The sequence below is a fragment of the Neophocaena asiaeorientalis genome, unplaced genomic scaffold (assembly GCF_003031525.2).
Source record: "Neophocaena asiaeorientalis asiaeorientalis breed wild unplaced genomic scaffold, Neophocaena_asiaeorientalis_V1.1 scaffold29, whole genome shotgun sequence".
In the NCBI taxonomy this organism is placed as follows: domain Eukaryota; kingdom Metazoa; phylum Chordata; class Mammalia; order Artiodactyla; family Phocoenidae; genus Neophocaena; species Neophocaena asiaeorientalis.
Genome location: NW_020174423.1, coordinates 5,747,712 through 5,765,535, shown reverse-complemented (window position 1 = coordinate 5,765,535; position 17,824 = coordinate 5,747,712). Strand labels below are relative to the sequence as shown.

The window sequence follows — 17,824 nt, the reverse complement described above, 5'->3', positions numbered from 1 at the left end:
CAGCCTAATGTTAAAGTGGGAAGTTATGATTCATAAGCAGTAGTATACTTTTGAATAACGTGACCTCATTCATCGACACTAACTTGCTTTACATCTTCAGGTTTCATTATATTAGTACTGTGAATAAAACCCAGCAAAGTTATAGAGGAGGATGTGATTTTGATTTTGTTTTATTCAATAGTCATTACTTACATCCCTTTTACATTTTTGCAAATTTTAAATTGCAGTAGTGATCTTGCTACTCAATTTGCCTATTTCTTACAACTATAACCTTCTGGAATAGCCACAAATATAGGAGAAAACTGAAATAAAAACCTTTGAGCTCAATGAAAATATCTTCCACAAAGCCCATGGTTTGACTCGGTAAAACCAGAATGGCATTTCCTTTTTTGTAATAGGCCCAGAACTTATTTGATTTAGTTATATCTATGACATTTTATTTATTTTCTCCTGGAAACATATAGTTTTTACTTTTGACCTAGGAAAGAAAAGGAGGCTTATGGCTTTAAAAACAGCCCTGCACAGAGTTATAGGCCTGAAAGCATAATTGAAGAGAGTCACTGAGGAGATCAGTAGAACTTTCTGTGATAACGGAAGTGTTTGCCTGTACTGTCCAGTACAGTGGCCACTGGCCATGTGGCTGTTGTGACTGAGAAACTGAATTTTAATTTTTATTTCATTTTAATTAACTAATCACATGTGCATAGTGGCTACTATCTTAGATGGCACAGTTCTAGATCATTGTATGAGTTTCCTATTGCTGCATTTAAAAAATTATTATAAAATTAGTGGGTTAAACAATACGATTTTATTTTCTTACAGTTCTGTGGGCTAGAAGTCTGGCATAGGTCTCACGGGGCTAAAATCAAAGTGCTGGCAAGGCTGCTTTCTTTTCTGGAGGCCCTGGGGAGAATCCATTTCCTTGCTCTTTCTAGCTTTTAAAAGCAGCCCACATTCCTTGGTTCATGGCTCCTCCCCTCCATTTTAATGCAATGTTACATCTCTCTGTCCCTTTCTTCCATAGTTCTGTCTCCCTCTGACTCTCTTCTTCTGTCTCTCTCTTCCTCTTTTAAGGACCCTTCTGATTACACTGGGTTCACCTGGATAATCCAGGATACTCTCCCTGTTTAAAAGTCAGATGGTTAGCAACCCTAATTCCCCTTTTCGGTGTAACCTAACATATTCATAGGTTTAGAGATTAAGAGTTGGGCATCTTTAGGAGTGCTTTATTCTGCGTATCACAACGTCTTGTGAATATGGAGCCATCTAGTGAAAGGGCAGGCTAAGCCCTATACATCTTTTTCACATTATTTGTTGAGCCTATACCTGTTTTTCATTCACCACGGTACAGTTCTCATAATGATTTGAGAACAATAGAAATTTAACTTTAAAAGGGACCTCATATGATACCTAGCCCAATCTTCTATCCCGTAAAGTATTATTCTATTCTATAGAATCTATAGTTCATTTAGTGTCTGTCAATAGTTTCCTATGAAGGGTACTCCCTACTTAGCAACAAAATCAGTTGCACTGTTGTATAGCTTTAATTGTTTTGTCATCCTATCATCTGGTCCTTTATCATCTCTACACAGTAGCCCTCTGGTTCTGACTTTTGGAACAATGTAGACATGCTTTTCCTATGGTGTTACTATCTCAAGAAATGGTGCTACCACCCACACAGTTGTCTGAGCAAAATTTTTCAGAGTCCTGTCTCTCTGTTCATCACTATTAGATATCCTAAAATATACAACTCCTAAAATATCTCTCAGGTCTCTCTACTTTTTTCGTTTTAGTAACTATACTTTTCAGTCCTAGAATGTAAAATTTTTTAATAGTTTCCATTCCTCTACTTATAGTCTCATTTGTTTAATAATGAAAACCATATTTTTTTCTTGAATTCTCTGAGCATATATATTTTCATTTAATTTCTTGAACACGTTTATAATAATTATTTAAAAGTTTTTGATAAATCCAACACCTGGGCCATCTTGGGGTCAGTTTCTACTGATTACTCTTTTCTTAACTATGGACCACATTTTCCTTTTTCTTTGCAGATCTAGCAATTTTTGATTGTATGCTAGATATTGCAGGTGATACATTTTAGATATTATGTGGTCTGTTATCTTCCTCTGAAAATATCTTCCTCTGAGGAGTATTTTTTCTTTTTTGAAGGCAGTTGCAGTGTTTTTTTTAGAAGTCACTTGATCACCTTGAACTTGGATAAGCTTGGGTTATGCTTTGCTAGAATGGTTCTTTGGAAAGCTCTATGTGTTTACCTAAGCCTCTCTAACTTACTGGGACTTCATTTGTAAACTCTGTTTCCTTTGAAGATCTTGTTAAGGTTTAGTTTTAGGCTTTTCTTGGGAAGGTCTCGAGTAGTCTGTACTCTAAGGCAGTATTTCTCAATCTTTTAAAAATTATTACCCGTCAAGGAGACTTTTTAGACATTTTCACTCCTTCCCCCCGTCATTGACCCTGCCCCCACTTCCCCACTCCCCTTGTGAAGTTTTAATACCACAGATACAACTATATAGCTGCTTATGAGCTGTGTAATATCTAAGATGTTTTTCACTCCCCCTCTCCTCCCAGAATTAATTTTCACCCTTTTGGTGATATCATCCTTGTTGAGCGTACATGTCAGAGGGTGTGGTCCCTATTCGTAAGGTGAAGCCTTTTTGGTGTTTCTGCTGGATGCCCAGGGGATTTATGAGGTGATGAGATTTTTCCTCTCGGGCTGTGCCAGAATGCCAGTGTCTTCCACCAAGAAGACACTTGGTGTCTTCTTTTTGTTTCTTTTTCAAACCTATGGCAGCCACTCTCTGGGAAGCTTTAGGTAGTCTCACCTGGGCTGTACAGTCCAGCCCTCAGCTAAGGACTTGCAGGGACACCACATGGACTTCCAGGGCCCCTTGTTATACAGCTTCCTTCTCTCTAGTGCCCTGCCTTGCAGATTCTAACTCTTCAAATTCAGAACTCTGTTTTCTCAATTCAGTGAGCCTGCTGTGCTCTGCTTGGATTCTAGCTCACTTTGCTGTTTTTGGTTAAGTTGTTCCTAGGCAAAGAGCTGGACAGTTGGGGTCACCTTGCAAATTTTTCTTCTTTCAGAGGTTGCAGGCTTGCACTGCTTCTTTTCCAATGTCTGAAAATTGTTGCCCTTATTCAGTTTTATGGTTCTATGGCAATGGTGGGAGGGTTAGTCCTGTACCAGTAACTCCAGTCTCTCTGACTTCTATTGGAAGCAGAAATCCTTCCTCTACCTCTTTTAGTCCCCATCCATAGCTAGTACAGGTGATAATCATTGCCCTAGGATTAAAACAATAGCATTTTAACTAGTCTCCTGGTCTCCTTACTTTCAGCCCCCATACAGCTTCTAGAGGGAGCTTTCTAAAACACCGGTCTCTTCTGTAATTTCACTGTTGGAAACCCCTCTTAGGAATTCTGTTACCCTCAGGATAAAGTTCAGAATCTCTAAAGTGACTCATGGTCCTCCCTCTTTGACTCATTCCCTATCTTCCTCTCCACCTTTGGGTTTTGTTGCCCTATCTTGAACACTCGTATGCGGCACACTGATCTTTTCCAGTTGTCAATTGTGCCCCGGTGTCACTTGCCTTTGTATGTTTATTTTCCTGTGTCTAGAATCCCCACATCCCTGACTTCCCACCTTACTTGGCTAACTCTTGCTCTTCCTTTAGGTTGCAGCACAGAATTTTTTTTTTCTGGAAGGCCAATATAGGTTTCCTGCTATCTGAAAGTAGAGCATTCCTGTGAAACCTATGAAGCCGAAATGACTTAAAGCGAAAAGGCAGTTACAGCGTATCTTGCTAACAGATGCACAAAGTAAATTGAGATAAAGCACACATGCTCACAGACACGGTTCAGAGCTATGGCGGCTTGATGCTGAGATGCTGAGTGCAGTTCCCACGGAAGGAGCTTGGCGTTGCCACTCACCACTCCACGTGCGCTGCTTGGGGTGTGTGCTGCCTCTGTAACAGTTTGCTGCAAAACAAACGCTGAACCTTTGCGTTTTGCCTTTTGTCGTTAAAGTGAAATTCCTCTTTGAATTTCTTTTGGTTAGCAAAAACTGGTACTAATGTAGGTCTTTTGTAAAAGCAAAGTGGTATAAAGTGAACTTTTGAGAAGCGCGAGATACTTGTACCAGGACAGAACCCCTTCTTTATGCTTCATACACTAGCTTAGTGTAATTATTTTAACAGTTCTATTTTTCCTCTTTACTTCCTTAGGAAATATGCTGTATAAAGGCGGGGATTTGATCTGCCTTGTCTGGTGCTGTATCCACAATGCTTATAAAATGCCTGGTGCATGAACAGGCGTTCTGTTAATATTTATTTGTTGAATGAATAGATAAACAGATCATGCTTATTTCCTTTTTCATTTGACTGCTCTTCAGATATACAGAATAGCTTTTGTGGTTCCTTAATCTTCACTTCTTCAGGCTATGTATCCAGAGATCATAAAAGAAAAGTTTAAATGTCTATAGCAGGGGTTGACAAACTGCAGCCAGATTTGGCTGGCTCTCTGTTTTTGTAAATAAAGTTTTATTGAAACACAGCCATGCCCATTCTTTACAGATAGTCCATATCTTTTTTAAAGTAAATAATTCAATCACTTTCTTTTAAAATCAGGATCTAATGGTTTTTAAAAATTGATTTTATTTAAAAATATTCAATTGACACAATTGTCCAAGAATATGTCAGTCATGCGTATTAAATGAAATACAGCAGTGTTTTAAATGACCTGAATGATCTCTCTGACACAGGGGATTGTTTTGTTAACCCTTATGTGTACATCCCAGCTTATGGTGGTTCCACTTAGGATTTTTTGACTTTATAGTAGTGTGAAAGCAATATGTATTCAGTAGAAACCATACACTCAGTTTTGAATTTTGATCTTTTCCCAGGTTAGTGATATATGGACAATATTTTCTGGCGATGCTGGGCAGCGGTAGCGTGGGCAGCTTTCAGTCAGCCATGTAACCACAAGGATAGACAATTGATATTCTTACAGTCATTCTGTTCCCAGACAGCCATTCTGTTTTTCACCTTCAGTATAGTATTCAATAAGTTACATGAGTTATTCAACACTTTAGTATAAAATAGGCTTTGTGTTGGATGATTCTGCCCAACTCTGGGCTAATGTAAGTGTTCTGAGCACATTTAAGGTAGATTAGGCTAAGCTATGAGTTTAGTAGATTAGGTATATTAAATGCATTTTTGACTTAAGGTATTTTCAGTTTACGATGGGTTTATCAGGACCTAAACCCAAGCTGAGGAAGTTGAGGAAGATCTGTAGACTGAAAACTTATCCTCTTAGTTGAGTGTTATTTAGACTGGTGGCTTTTAAATTCTCCTCCCCTCATTCTGTTTGTTATAAGCAATGAAGTCTTTCCAACAAATGAAATCTTAGGAGGAAGCTCAATTTATAAAACACATAAAGGGAGCTGCTGTGGTTTAAGAGGGCTAGCGCTGGATCCCTATCTATTTGGTCCCTGTTTTATTACCCCATCCCTCCCTCTCTATATGGGCACCTTTGTAGTATCCTTGAAGAGTGAAAACCACTGTTTATGGCATCTCCAGGACAGAATTTTGAATTGGTCTGGTTAGCAGGTCCTGCTTCTGACATAGGTATAAAAACACTGTTAGTGCCTGTTCAGAGTTAGTCTCACTGCTGTGTTCTGTGGTGCTGCTGTCTTGATTTTTCTAGCTCCTTGAGTTCTGACAGTTCTTTTACATCTCACCTAGCTTTCTGGCTTCAAAAGACCCTTAGCTTGCAGCTAAATGTTGTAAAAAGGTAACTCACAGACTCACTGACTTCCAGATACCTGGTCTTTTCTCACTTTTGGTAGCTGAGGGCTCCTTGAACCAGGGATGACACATTCAAATGCTTATTTGATCCAGGATGGGAACACTAATGAGTGACCCAGGATTCGTGTGACAGCATCAGGAGAAGCGGGACTATGGTGACCTGATGACCGGTTAGCCACTTCTCATGGGGCTGCTCCCAGGTCTTCTGATTTTTCCAGAAAAAAATATAAATCCAGATTTTTATGTGAAATCTCCTGACCTTTTAATGTCGCTAATTGTTTTGATATTTGGAAAAACACTGTGCAGGCCAAACAAAATATATCTGACCTGGATGCAGCCCACAGATCACTCATTTGTCACCTCTGCCTCAAAGTTTGGCTTATCTGCCTTGTGCTTTGGCTACTGCCTGGTCTCAGCCCCTATCTGCTGTTCCTACCCGGGTGTCACCTACCTCTTGGGGTGACAGTTCATTGAAATGGCTGTCATGTTAACCTTGACTTCCAAGTCATCTGGTACTGAGAACAGGCAGGACAATGTCTGAGCACTTAACCTTACTGCTTGTCTTAAGTACTTTTACCAAATGCTGGTGCTTGGGAGGCCTGACTTGTTTTGATACTTTTAGTAGAAGAGAAATGTTATATGGAAGGACATATTATGTTGAAAAAGTAGAAGAGGCCAGCGTTTTTTTGTTTTTCTTTTTGCGGTACGCGGGCCTCTCACTGTTGTGGCCTCTCCCATTGCGGAGCACAGGCTCCGGACGCGCAGGCTCAGCGGCCATGGCTCACGGACCCAGCCGCTCCGTGGCATGTGGGATCCTCCCGGACCGGGGCACAAACCCGTGTTCCCTAGCATCGGCAGGCGGACTCTCAACCACTGCGCCACCAGGGAAGCCCGAGGCCAGCATTTTATTAGTCAGTGACTCTTAAACCTCTTTGCCCTTTAGGGTTTCTCTGCTTCATTGTGCTCTAATGTGAATCAGGTGACTCCAATGTAATTAGAAATTGGATTTTCCCTCCTCTTATTCTAATAGATTGATAGGCTAAAGAGCAGTCAGTTTTTTTTTATTTATAAAAAAAGGTGTTTAACCGTCTTAGAATTTTCTCTACCTTTTGATTTGTGGATTTTAGGCTTTTGAGCATTTTGGGCATAGCCTTCTTGAAACAGAAAACCTTTGCCTTCCTTGGGATTATTTGTCACATTCTGAGGGTAGATGTGGTCAGTATCATCTTGGGAAACCAAGAAAGCACTTTATAAATCACAGAGTTTTCTCTCTTCTTGAGTCAGTATCAGAAATATTTTCTGAGCCAGCTGTGCTGGTCTTCCGGGTGTGGGATTATAGATGTGGTCCCTGAGATTGAGCTAGTGGAGTTCATTAGAGCACAGGGTCATGTGTTTGATCCCCATACAGGTCTGTTAACTAAGCCGAAGGAGGGACTCCTGGCTCAGCCTGTCTGGCAAATGTATGGTTTCAGGCTCAAGAAAAATCAGATTAGAGAGTGAGAAATCCTTCATCACTAGGCGAAAAAGGAACTCAAAGCGCGTGTCCTGTTGGATGTATTATGTCATTTGTGGATGGAATCAGCACCTAGATTACCTACATATAGGGAGAACGTTTGCATCACAACAGTTGTAATACCCGTCACACAAATTTAAATAACCAGTGGAAACCAATGACTTCCAAGAAATCTGGGAAATGACAGGGAGTCTTACAGCTGACGGAGCTGGGGTGGACCTCCATGGAACTCTGAGCATGCTAGAGAGCTCTGTGTGATTCCTTGTTAGGCGTGAAGCCATGCGTGTGCACCTTGAGACAACACTTTTCCCATGCAGGGTGGGTAAAAGGGTGGAGAGAGTTGTATTGGGCGTAGTGTAGACACTCATCCTATGGGTGCCTTACACACCTTGTATATTTGGACATCCTGGTTTCACATCTCCTGAGCATTTTCCTATGGAAATCTTCATTATAGGAAAGAGTATTTTCTAGCTGTGCCTATTTTTCAGGGATGAGAATTTAAAAAATTATTTTTTATTATGAAAAATTTCAAACAAAGTAGTTAGTATATAATACTGAATATCTATATACACATCATCTGGATTTAATAATTGTCAACATTTTGTCATATTTGCTTCATCATTTTTGTTTTATTGCTAGTGTTATATCATCCCTACATATTTCTCTAAAAATATGACTATTTCCTGCAGTACCATATACTATTATTGCTCTTATTAAAATGAGCTGAAATTCCTTAATATCATCTAATACTTGATCCATATTCATTCCCATTTGTCTCCAAAGTATCTTTTGTAGTTGGTTTGTTCAGTTCAGGATCTAATCAGGGCCAGTGCCTTTCACTTCATTCTTATGTCTCTTCAGCCTCTTTGAGCTTAGAAGAGTCTTTCCTCATCCTTGCTTTTGTGTGTATGTGTGTGTTTGTTTGTGTGAACACAGGACATTGACTTGTTGAAGAGACAAGCCAGTTGGCTTATACCATGTCTCATCTCCTGAATTTGTCTGATATTTCAGGATGAGTTTTGATGCTTTATTTGATATTGAAAATGGCCTTGGGTCTGGAGATTGGCAGCAGTTGGGAGACCCTGTACACAGAGGGCCTTGGATAATGAGGAGGATAAACACAAAGGCAGTGGCAGTGTTCCATGTTCCCGTGTCTTGCCCCCGTCAGAGCTGACAGACTCATGTGAACACTCAGGACCATAGTCCTTTCAGAAGGAATCAGCTAATTTTTTATCTTTGCTAGACTAGCACAGAGCTTGAGGATATAATGATCCTACTGGACATATATTTTAAATAACATATCCTGAATAGAACAAGTTAAAACGAAGAGACGGGAAGATGAAAGGAAACTAAAGCTATGAGAAGGCCATAGAAAATTACCAGTGGCCTGAAAGCTTGAGTTTCTTCTCCTCTCCTGAAGTCAGCTCATCTCTTGGGGGTAGCAAGAAACCAAATTTGGAATAGACAACTGCAGAGGACCAAGTGTCTTGGGAGAAGCTGATGACAGACATTAGGATATTAGACTTGGGAAGATGAACACAGCCAAAGAAGAAAGCTTAGTACAGGGAGGAAAACAGTGAGATGGTCCAGCTCATCTCTTTTCTCCTTCCCCCAAAAGACTGGTGGTTGTCAGAGGGCCTGTAAAATCTTTCTAATCTTAAAGGTTTTGGAAAACTACTCAATCCTTAGCATTCCTAACCTGGAGCAGGGGATCTGAAACTTGAATGGTATCACGCGGGAAGCTTTACAAAACTACTGATGCCTGGGTCCCACCCTCAGAAATTCTGATGTAATTTGTCTCAGATGTGGCCATGGCAACAGGAGTTTTAAAGGCTCTCCAGGTGATTCTAATGTGCATCTACGTTTGAGACCTACTGACCTAGAGCCATAAACTGTATATACATTAACTTTAAAAAAAGAAAAGACATACTCAATCGTCCTCCCTACCTCCATTAAACTTTATGGAATTCCAATGCATAAAAAAGATAAAAGTGGAGGTTCTTCATCTAAGATAGTTCTGAAACCTTGCTCATTGGGCACCATTTGCCACCTGCATTACTAATTTTTTCCAAACTCTCATTTCCTTCTTATAGCAGCATCTGCCTAGAACTAAGATGCAAAGAGGAGGACTGTTCAAAAAAATCACTGATCTAGAGTTTACTGGATTGTAACCATCTAGACCTGGATTTGAACCGTGTCTCTGTCACTTATTAACTGTGTGACTTTGGACAACTATAGCTAAACTCTCTGACCCTCAGTTCCTTTACCTCTTAGTTAGAGATAATACCTATCTCACAACCTGTTAACGAAAACGAACGTTGGATATAAGCTAGTGTACTCTTAATACAGGTTGGCTCCTTGGATACTTCAGGCTTTCCTGGAATCCACCATAAGCTTTCAGGTCTGTTCTGGTGTGGGACTGATGGTTTGGTTTAATCTGGGAACTTTCAGTTACCTTTGTATTGTACTGTAGGATGACCACGGATTCCCTCTACATATGATGGGTCCAAAATTCTTGATTGACTTGTAGCATCACGGGACCAGATGGGGTGGGGAAGGAGTAGTTCCTTGTTGAATGATGAAGGAGAAGCCAGGAGCTTCCATGAAATGTCTCAGGAAATACTCTGTAACTTGAATGAACTGAGATAATCAGTGGAGAGGGAACCAGGCACAAACCTGTTTTCATGAGAATGAAAATGGTATGAGGGTCTGTAAATAGTGGTGGTGGATGGGCCGGGGGTTGGGAGGTTTGATGTGGGAAGGAGATCTCTGTGGACCAGACACAGGTGCAGGTTCATGGATGAGGGAGCATTTTTTTTTTTTTTTTTTTTTTTTACGGTATGCGGCCTCTCACTGTTGTGGCCTCTCCCGTTGCGGAGCACAGGCTCCGGACGCGCAGGCTCAGCGGCCGTGGCTTCCGGGCCTAGCCGCTCCGCGGCATGTGGGATCTTCCCGGACCGGGGCACAAACCCATGTCCCCTAAATCGTCAGGCGGACTCTCAACCACTGCGCCACCAGGGAAGCCCGAGGGAGCATTTTTTGATGAAAATATTTTTGTTAAAAGAACAGTGGAATTTGAAGCAGGTATGTAAAAAAACACGAACATATTCTTTCCCATTTTGGTATTCCAGTGTGGTTAAACAAAACTCCCAGGTCATATAGACACCTCACTTCTTACTTTGTGAATATTTTACAGTGTTGCCAAGAAGTGAAATTGACTGATATGAATTTAGCTTCCTCCTCGCCCTCCTTCTTCCCACCCAGACTTTGGTAAGTAGTGAAATGACTGGACGCGTTCAGGGAGATGACAGAGAAGTCAGAGGCTTGGGGAATTACAGAGTTAGATGATCTGTAATTGAATAACGTTGAGTAGAATACACAAATCAAAAGTGTCTAAAATCTGTTAAAGGAAAAACTCATTTGGGTTTGGCCCTGTCTCAATGACACTGAACTAGTGTTTCTCAAGTCTTAACATGGCCATAGGTGGTATTTCTTGTTTATCTTTCACAAGCTGACATCAATTTCCACATCATGTTCTTTGCATACCCCCGACCTCTACAGAATGAAAAATGCTTTTTAGTTTCCTCAGCGTTCACAGTGAAGAACCTTTTCTTTCTGGCGTCTGGATAAATGGAGGAATAGCACCCTATTAAAATAGGTGTTTGAGCCAATTAGGATGTTTGGTGGGCTCACTGTGGATTATCTTTAGTCTGTTAAATTTTTTTTTTTTTTAGAATGGCTAATTTAATTAATTAATTAATTTATGGCCGTGCCACGCGGCACGTGGGATCTTAGTTCCCCGACCAGGGATAGAACTGGTGCTAGCTGCAGTGGAAGCGCATAGTCTTAACCACTGGACTGCCAGGGAAAGTCCCCTAAAAATTTTTTTTTAATTATCTTATTGACATGTTATTATCCAAAATATGTAAGTTTGGTTGCTAACCCACTTTAATATAGTAGTTGTATTTCTTATTTCCGTTCTTAACAGACAGATGACAAAAAACACTTCCAAGAAGTACAAAGTGGAAAATGCTTATTTGGGACAATAAAATCTTTTGGTAATTTGAAATTGAAACCAAGGCAGTTTCTGGCAAAATGTGATGCTGTCTCTGTACGGCGGCCTCTTCTCATGTTATCCTCCTGTATCCCCGTGCTGTCTGGCATACCTCCACTCACATCCAGGTTCTTAGCAGGGCCCCCATGTGGCTCTGCTGTCAGAGTTCACTTGCCCATAGTGTCCCAGTGAGAGCACCCCCTGCAAGGCAATGTTTTTTTTAGCATTTCTCCTTCCAGAAAAACATATTTTTTTAATGCCTCAGTGTTAGTGAGTTGTCTGAGGAAAGAATCTGATGAAGATAGCTCAGATCAAGTTCTATGTGAGATCAATGGTAGGACTCATTGTTTTATTGTGCTATGAGTATATACATTTGAAAAGAAGTCCCCTGTGAACCCCAACTAATGCATCTATCTGTTAACAAAGGCATTTTCAGAATTTCAGGTACAGATTTGATGGCTGGGGCAGAGTGGTGTACAGAGTCTTTTATATAGACTTCTTCAAATCTCAGCACAAGACTTCTGTTTCAAACCTATTTTAAAGACAGGACTTAAGTTTTAGCTTAATATCACTAAACTCCCTTTTTGTTATACCTCCTCATTGCCAGGACATTTAAAAGTCCCTTCCATTCCTACCAAAGATAAGACATTGGTGACGTCTCAATGTCTGTGCACTTGTGACTATTCTCTGTGTTGGTGAAGAGGTGAAATTTGCGGAGTACAGGGATTTCAATTCCTCACTTTGCATGCAGTTAACAAATGACTTCCTTTATTATGGTCCTGACTTTTCAGTGTGAGGCACATTTTTATTTCCCTTTCACCAGTTTTAACAATGAACTTCTTCAATCCGTCATTACTTAATGAAGACATGGATAATAATGAATATGTGGTTCAGATAGTTCTGAGAACAGCCCCGTTCAATAGAAATAGCATGTGAGCTCCATACTAAGTTTGAATTTTGTAGTAGCCACATTAAAAAATAAAAAGAGACAGGTGAAATACATTTTTAGTAATATATTTTATTTAATCCAATGTAAAAATATTATTTCAACATGTAATCAATATAAATAATTAGTGAGGTATTTCATACTCTTTTTTTCTTCTCTGTACTTAGTCTTTGAAATCTAGGAGGTAGATTGCAATTATAGCACATCTCAGTTTGCAGTAGCCATATTTCAAGTGCTCAGTAGCTCAATGTAGCTAGTGACTATATTATGCGTAGACAAAATTTCTGAGTAAGGAGAGTATAGAATTGTGAGCTTAAGGTTTAATTTTAACTAGACTGTATTCTCTGTGAAAAATGTTGAAATATAAACTGATGATTTTTCTCCCCAAGTCTTCTCTGGTGTTCCAGTTCAGTGATTGTCACTGACAGGCTTGCTCTGTATGTTTTTACATGTAGGGATACTGTATACCTCTAAGAGGTACTAATTACAAGGCACACGGCTGTATGCAGTGGTACTGGTTCAGTAACACTGCTCAGTTGTCCACGCCAGAAAGGGAGTTATAGGTGTGTGCATGTTCACATTTACCATATAATTCCAAATGGTTTTCCAGAGTGTAGGATTTCTTCTTTTGTTCCATGTTATCTCCCATACTTATTATCAGACTTCTGTGTGTTTGCCAATATTATGGTGTGAATGGTATCTTGTGATTCAAACGTACAATTTCCTAATTCCTAATGAAGGTGAACATCTTTTAAGTTTTTAATTCACCATTCCTGTTTCCCTTTCTATGAAGTGACTTTTGCCAGTTTTCTGTTGGATTGTTCATCTTTTCCTCTTTTGTTCTTTGAGATTCTTCTGTATTCTAGGTCCTAATGCTTTTGATGGTATTTGTATTGCTAATACTTTCTCCCAGTTTGTGGCTCTTTTCCTCCTCAGTCATTCTATGGTCTTTCTATGAATCAAGATGATTAATTTTAACATAGTAAATTAACTGATCTTTTCCTTTATGGTTTCTGCTTTCTAAAATCTCATTTAAGTACATTCTACACTATTCCAAAGTTATGAATGTCTGTCGCTGCGTTTCATGTGTTTTGATCAGTAGTATTTCTGTTATCGTTCAGTTCTATGTATTTTCTAATTTTAATTCTTCTATAACCACTGGGTAATTGAGAAGTGTGTTTTTGGATTTCAAATATGTAATTTCCTTTTATAGTTCTTCTTGCTACTGATTTTTAATTTAACTATTTGCTTTCAGATAACATAGTATGTGAGATAAGAGAATCTGAAATTTGTTGAGATCTATTTTATGGCCCGGAATGTGGTTAATTTTTATAACCATGTGTGCTTGAAGAGAATGTATACTCTCAAGTTGTTGAATGTATTGTCTCATACGTACACAGTAGATCAAGTTTGTTGTGTTGTTCAGATTTTTATATCATTACTGATTTTGTTGTTGTTTTTGCTTGATATGTCAGTTACTGAGGAGGTATGTTAAAATCTTCCATTATTATGAGGATTTGCCCATTTCTCTGTAGTTGAGACATTTTTTTTTGCTCTATATACTTTTGAATCCATGTAATTAAGTGCATATACATGTAAAATTGTTATATATTCCTAGTGAACTGAACATTTTTGGTAATGAGTCTCTTCATATCAATAATCCTTTTGCCTTTAAATCGATTTTGTCTGATATTGATACAGCTTTACCAGTTTTTTTTAATGAGTGTTTTTTGATATATCTTTTTCATAAACTTTACATTAAATTTATGTGTGTTAAGCTTTAGGTGTGTCCCTCACAAATAACTTAGAGCTGTATTTTATTTTTCACTCCGGTCTGACAATATTTGTCTTTTAACCTGACAGTCAAGCCCATTTACATTGATTGTGATTAACGTTATACAGGCATACCTTGGAGATATTTCAGGTTCTGTTCCAGACCACTGCAGTAAAGCAAATATCACAATAAAGCAAGTCACATGAAATTTTTGGCTTTCCAGTGCATATAGAAGTTAGGTTTACACTATACTATAGTCTGTTAAGTGTTCAATAATAGCATTATATCTCCAAAAACAATGTATCTACCTTAATTAAAAATTACTCTATTGCTAAATAATGTTAACCATCATCTGAGCCTTCATCAGGTTGTAATGTTTTTGCTGGTGTAGAGTCTTGCTTCAGTGTTGGTGGCTGCTGACTGATCAGGGTGGTGGTTACTGAAGGCTGGGGAGGCTGCAGGAATTTCTTAAAATACGACAACAGTGAAGTTTGCTGCATTGATTGACACTTCCTTTCAGGAACGATTTCTCTGTAAAATACAATGCTGTTTGAGAGCATTTTACCCACAGTAGAAGTTCTTTCAAAACTGGAGTTGATCCTGTCAAACCCTGCTGCTGCTTTATCAACTTAGTGTATGTAACAGTCTAAGTTCTTTGTTGTCGTTTCAACAATCTTCACAGTATCTTCACCAGGAATAGATTCCATCTCAAGAAACCACTTTCTTTGCTCATCCATAAGAAGCAACTTCTCATCTGTGAAAGTTTTATCATGAGATGGCAGCAATTTATTCATCTTCAGGTTCCACTTTTAATTCTAATTCTCTTGCTATTTCCACCACATCTGCAGTTACTTCCTCCACTGAAGTCTTGAGCCCCTCAAAGTCATTCCATGAGGATTGGAATCAACTTTTTCCAAATTCCTGTGAATGTTGATATTTTGACCTCTTCCTATGAATCACGAATGTTCTTAGTGTCATCTAGAGTGGTAATCATTTCCAGAAGGTTTTCAATTTACTTTGCTTAGATCCACCAGAGGAATTGCTACCCATGGCAGCTATAATTTTACAATATATTTCCTAAATAGTTAAGACTTGGAAGTGGAAATGACTCCTCAATCCATGGGCTGCAGCATGGATGTTGTGCTAGCAGACGTGAAAACAACATTAATCTTATTATACATCTCCATAAGAGCTCTTGGGTAACCAGGTGCATTGTCAATGAACAGTAGTATTTTGAAAGGAATCTTTTTTTCTGAGCAGTAGGTCTCAACAGTGGGCTTAAAATATTCAGTAAACCATGTTATGAACAGATGTGCTGTCATCCAGGCTTTATTGTTCCATTTAAGGAGCACAGGCAGTATAGATTTAGCATAATTCTTAAGGGCCTTAGGATTTTTGAAATGGTCATTTAAACTTCATTCAACTTCAAGTCACTAGCTTCATTAGCCCCTAATAAGAGAGTCAGCCTGTCCTTTGAAGCTTTTAAATTAGGCATTGACTTCTCTTCTCTAGCTATGCAAGTCCCAGATGGCATCTTCTTCCGATAGAAGGCTGTTTCATCTGCATTAAAAATCTGTTGTTTGGTGTAGCCACCTTCACGAATGATCTTAGTTAGATCTTCTAGCTAACTTCTGCGGCTTCTACATCAGCACTAGCTGCTTCACCTTGTACTTTTATGTTATGGAGACGGCTTCTTTCCATAAAGCTCAAGAACCAACTTCTGCTAGCTTCAAACTTTTCTTCTGCAGCTTCCTCACCTTCCTCAACCTTCACAGAATTGAAGAGAGTTAGGACCTTGCTTTGTATTAGGCTTTGGCTTAAGGTAATGTTGTGGCTGATACTATCTTCTATCTAGATCACTCAAACTTGCTTCATCTGGGCAATAAGGCTATTTCACTTTCTTATCATTGGTGTGTTCACTGGAGTAGCACTTTTAGTTTCTTTCAAGAACTTTTCCTTTGCATTCGTTCACAACTTGGCTAACTGGTGCAAGAGGCCTAGCTTTTGACCTCTCTTTGCTTTTGATGTGTCTTCCTCATTAAGCATAATACTCGTTTCTAGCTTTTGATTTACAGTGAGAGATGTGCAACTCTTCCTTTTACTTGAACAAGTGCTTAGAGGCCATTGTAGGACTATTAATTTGCCTAATTTCAGTATTCTTTTGTCTTAAGGAATAAGGAGGCCCAAGGAAAGGGAGAGAGTCTGGAGTGGTGAGAACACACACAACATTTATTGAGTCAGTTTGCCATCTTAACTGGGTGCAGTTTGTGGTGCCCCAATACAATTATAACAGTAGCATCAAAGGTCACTGATCACAGATCACCGTAACAAATAATAATCAAAAAGTTTGAAATATTATCAGAATTACCAAAATGTGACACAGAGACATGACGTGAGTAAACGCTATTGGAAAAATGGCACTGATAGAGTTTACTTAATGCAGAGTAACCTTCAATTTTGAAAAATATAGTATCTGTGAGGTGCAGTAAAGCGAAGTAAGATAAAATGAGTTATGCCTGTATTTGGATTTATTTCTTCCGTCTTGTCATGGTTTGAAGTGTTTATCTGGATTGTATCATATCCTTTGGTTGAAAGATGTTCCAAGTCACTAAATAACCCAATCCCCTACTTATAGCCCATTATGTTGGACTATCCCTATGACCCCAGCAGGGTAGTGACTTAGGATTAAATGGCAACAGAACACAAGGCAGGAACTGGAGATGGTTAAGGACCAGTGTTAGGAAAGAAGAAGTTCACCATCATCATATGTTTAAACAACTCTTATATGCATATAAAAGAGGAATTAAAACATTAGCAGCAAATGACAGAGCTAGAACAAATGAGCGGAATAATACTTTGTTCACTGAGCAGCTGTTAAGTGCCATGTACACTGCTAAACACTTTTCACATATAATTTACTTTTCACATACATAGTTTACTTCACACAACAAACCACTAAGGTAGGGGGTTATTGTTTTCATTTTATAGGTGAGGAAATCGAGGATCAGAGAGCTTAAAGAAGATACTCAAGGTCAAACAACTGGTAATTGGCAGAATTGGGGATTGTACTCAATCCTGTATGACTCTAAAACTCTTGCTTTTTTCATTAAGGTATATTGCAGGGAGGTGAACAGGTAAACAGCAAATAAAATAACATTATTTTAATTAAAATTGATAAATATAATGGCCTATCATTTGGGGTGGTAAGCATCCCATTTTTGGACATTTCCAAGCAGAGAGAGGGTAGTCATAAATTAAGGCCATGGCAGTGGGTGTTTTACTTTGAGTGAGAAGTTGTACTTTAGACCAGATGCTTGCTGAGAAGATAAACAAAATTTGATAAACCATTAGCCAGACTTATCAAGAAAAAAAGGGAGAAGACTCAAATCAATAGAATTAGAAATGAAAAAGGAGAAGTAACAACTGACATTGCACAAATACAAAGGATCATGAGAGATTACTACAAGCAACTATATGCCAATAAAATGGACAACCTGGAAAAAATGGACAAATTCTTAAAAATGCACAACCTTCCAAGACTGAACCAGGAAGAAGTAGAAAATAAGAACAGACCAATCACAAGCACTGAAATTGAAACTATGATTTAAAATCTTCCAACAAACAAAAGCCCAGGACCAGATGGCTTCACAGGCAAATTCTATCAAACATTTAGAGAAGAGCTAACACCTATCCTTCTCAAACTCTTCCAAAATAT

At 38.9% G+C, this 17,824-nt stretch overlaps 1 protein-coding gene across 1 annotated transcript in view; it reads left to right on the top strand.

Moving 5' to 3' along the window:
* Window positions 1–17,824, top strand: part of CPQ (carboxypeptidase Q) — a 465,560-nt gene that overhangs the window by 41,434 nt on the left and 406,302 nt on the right. The window contains exon 2 of the mRNA XM_024756593.1: window positions 10,532–10,605. The gene's annotated coding sequence lies outside the window, so the exon portion shown is untranslated. The remainder of the gene's footprint in view (window positions 1–10,531; window positions 10,606–17,824) is intronic.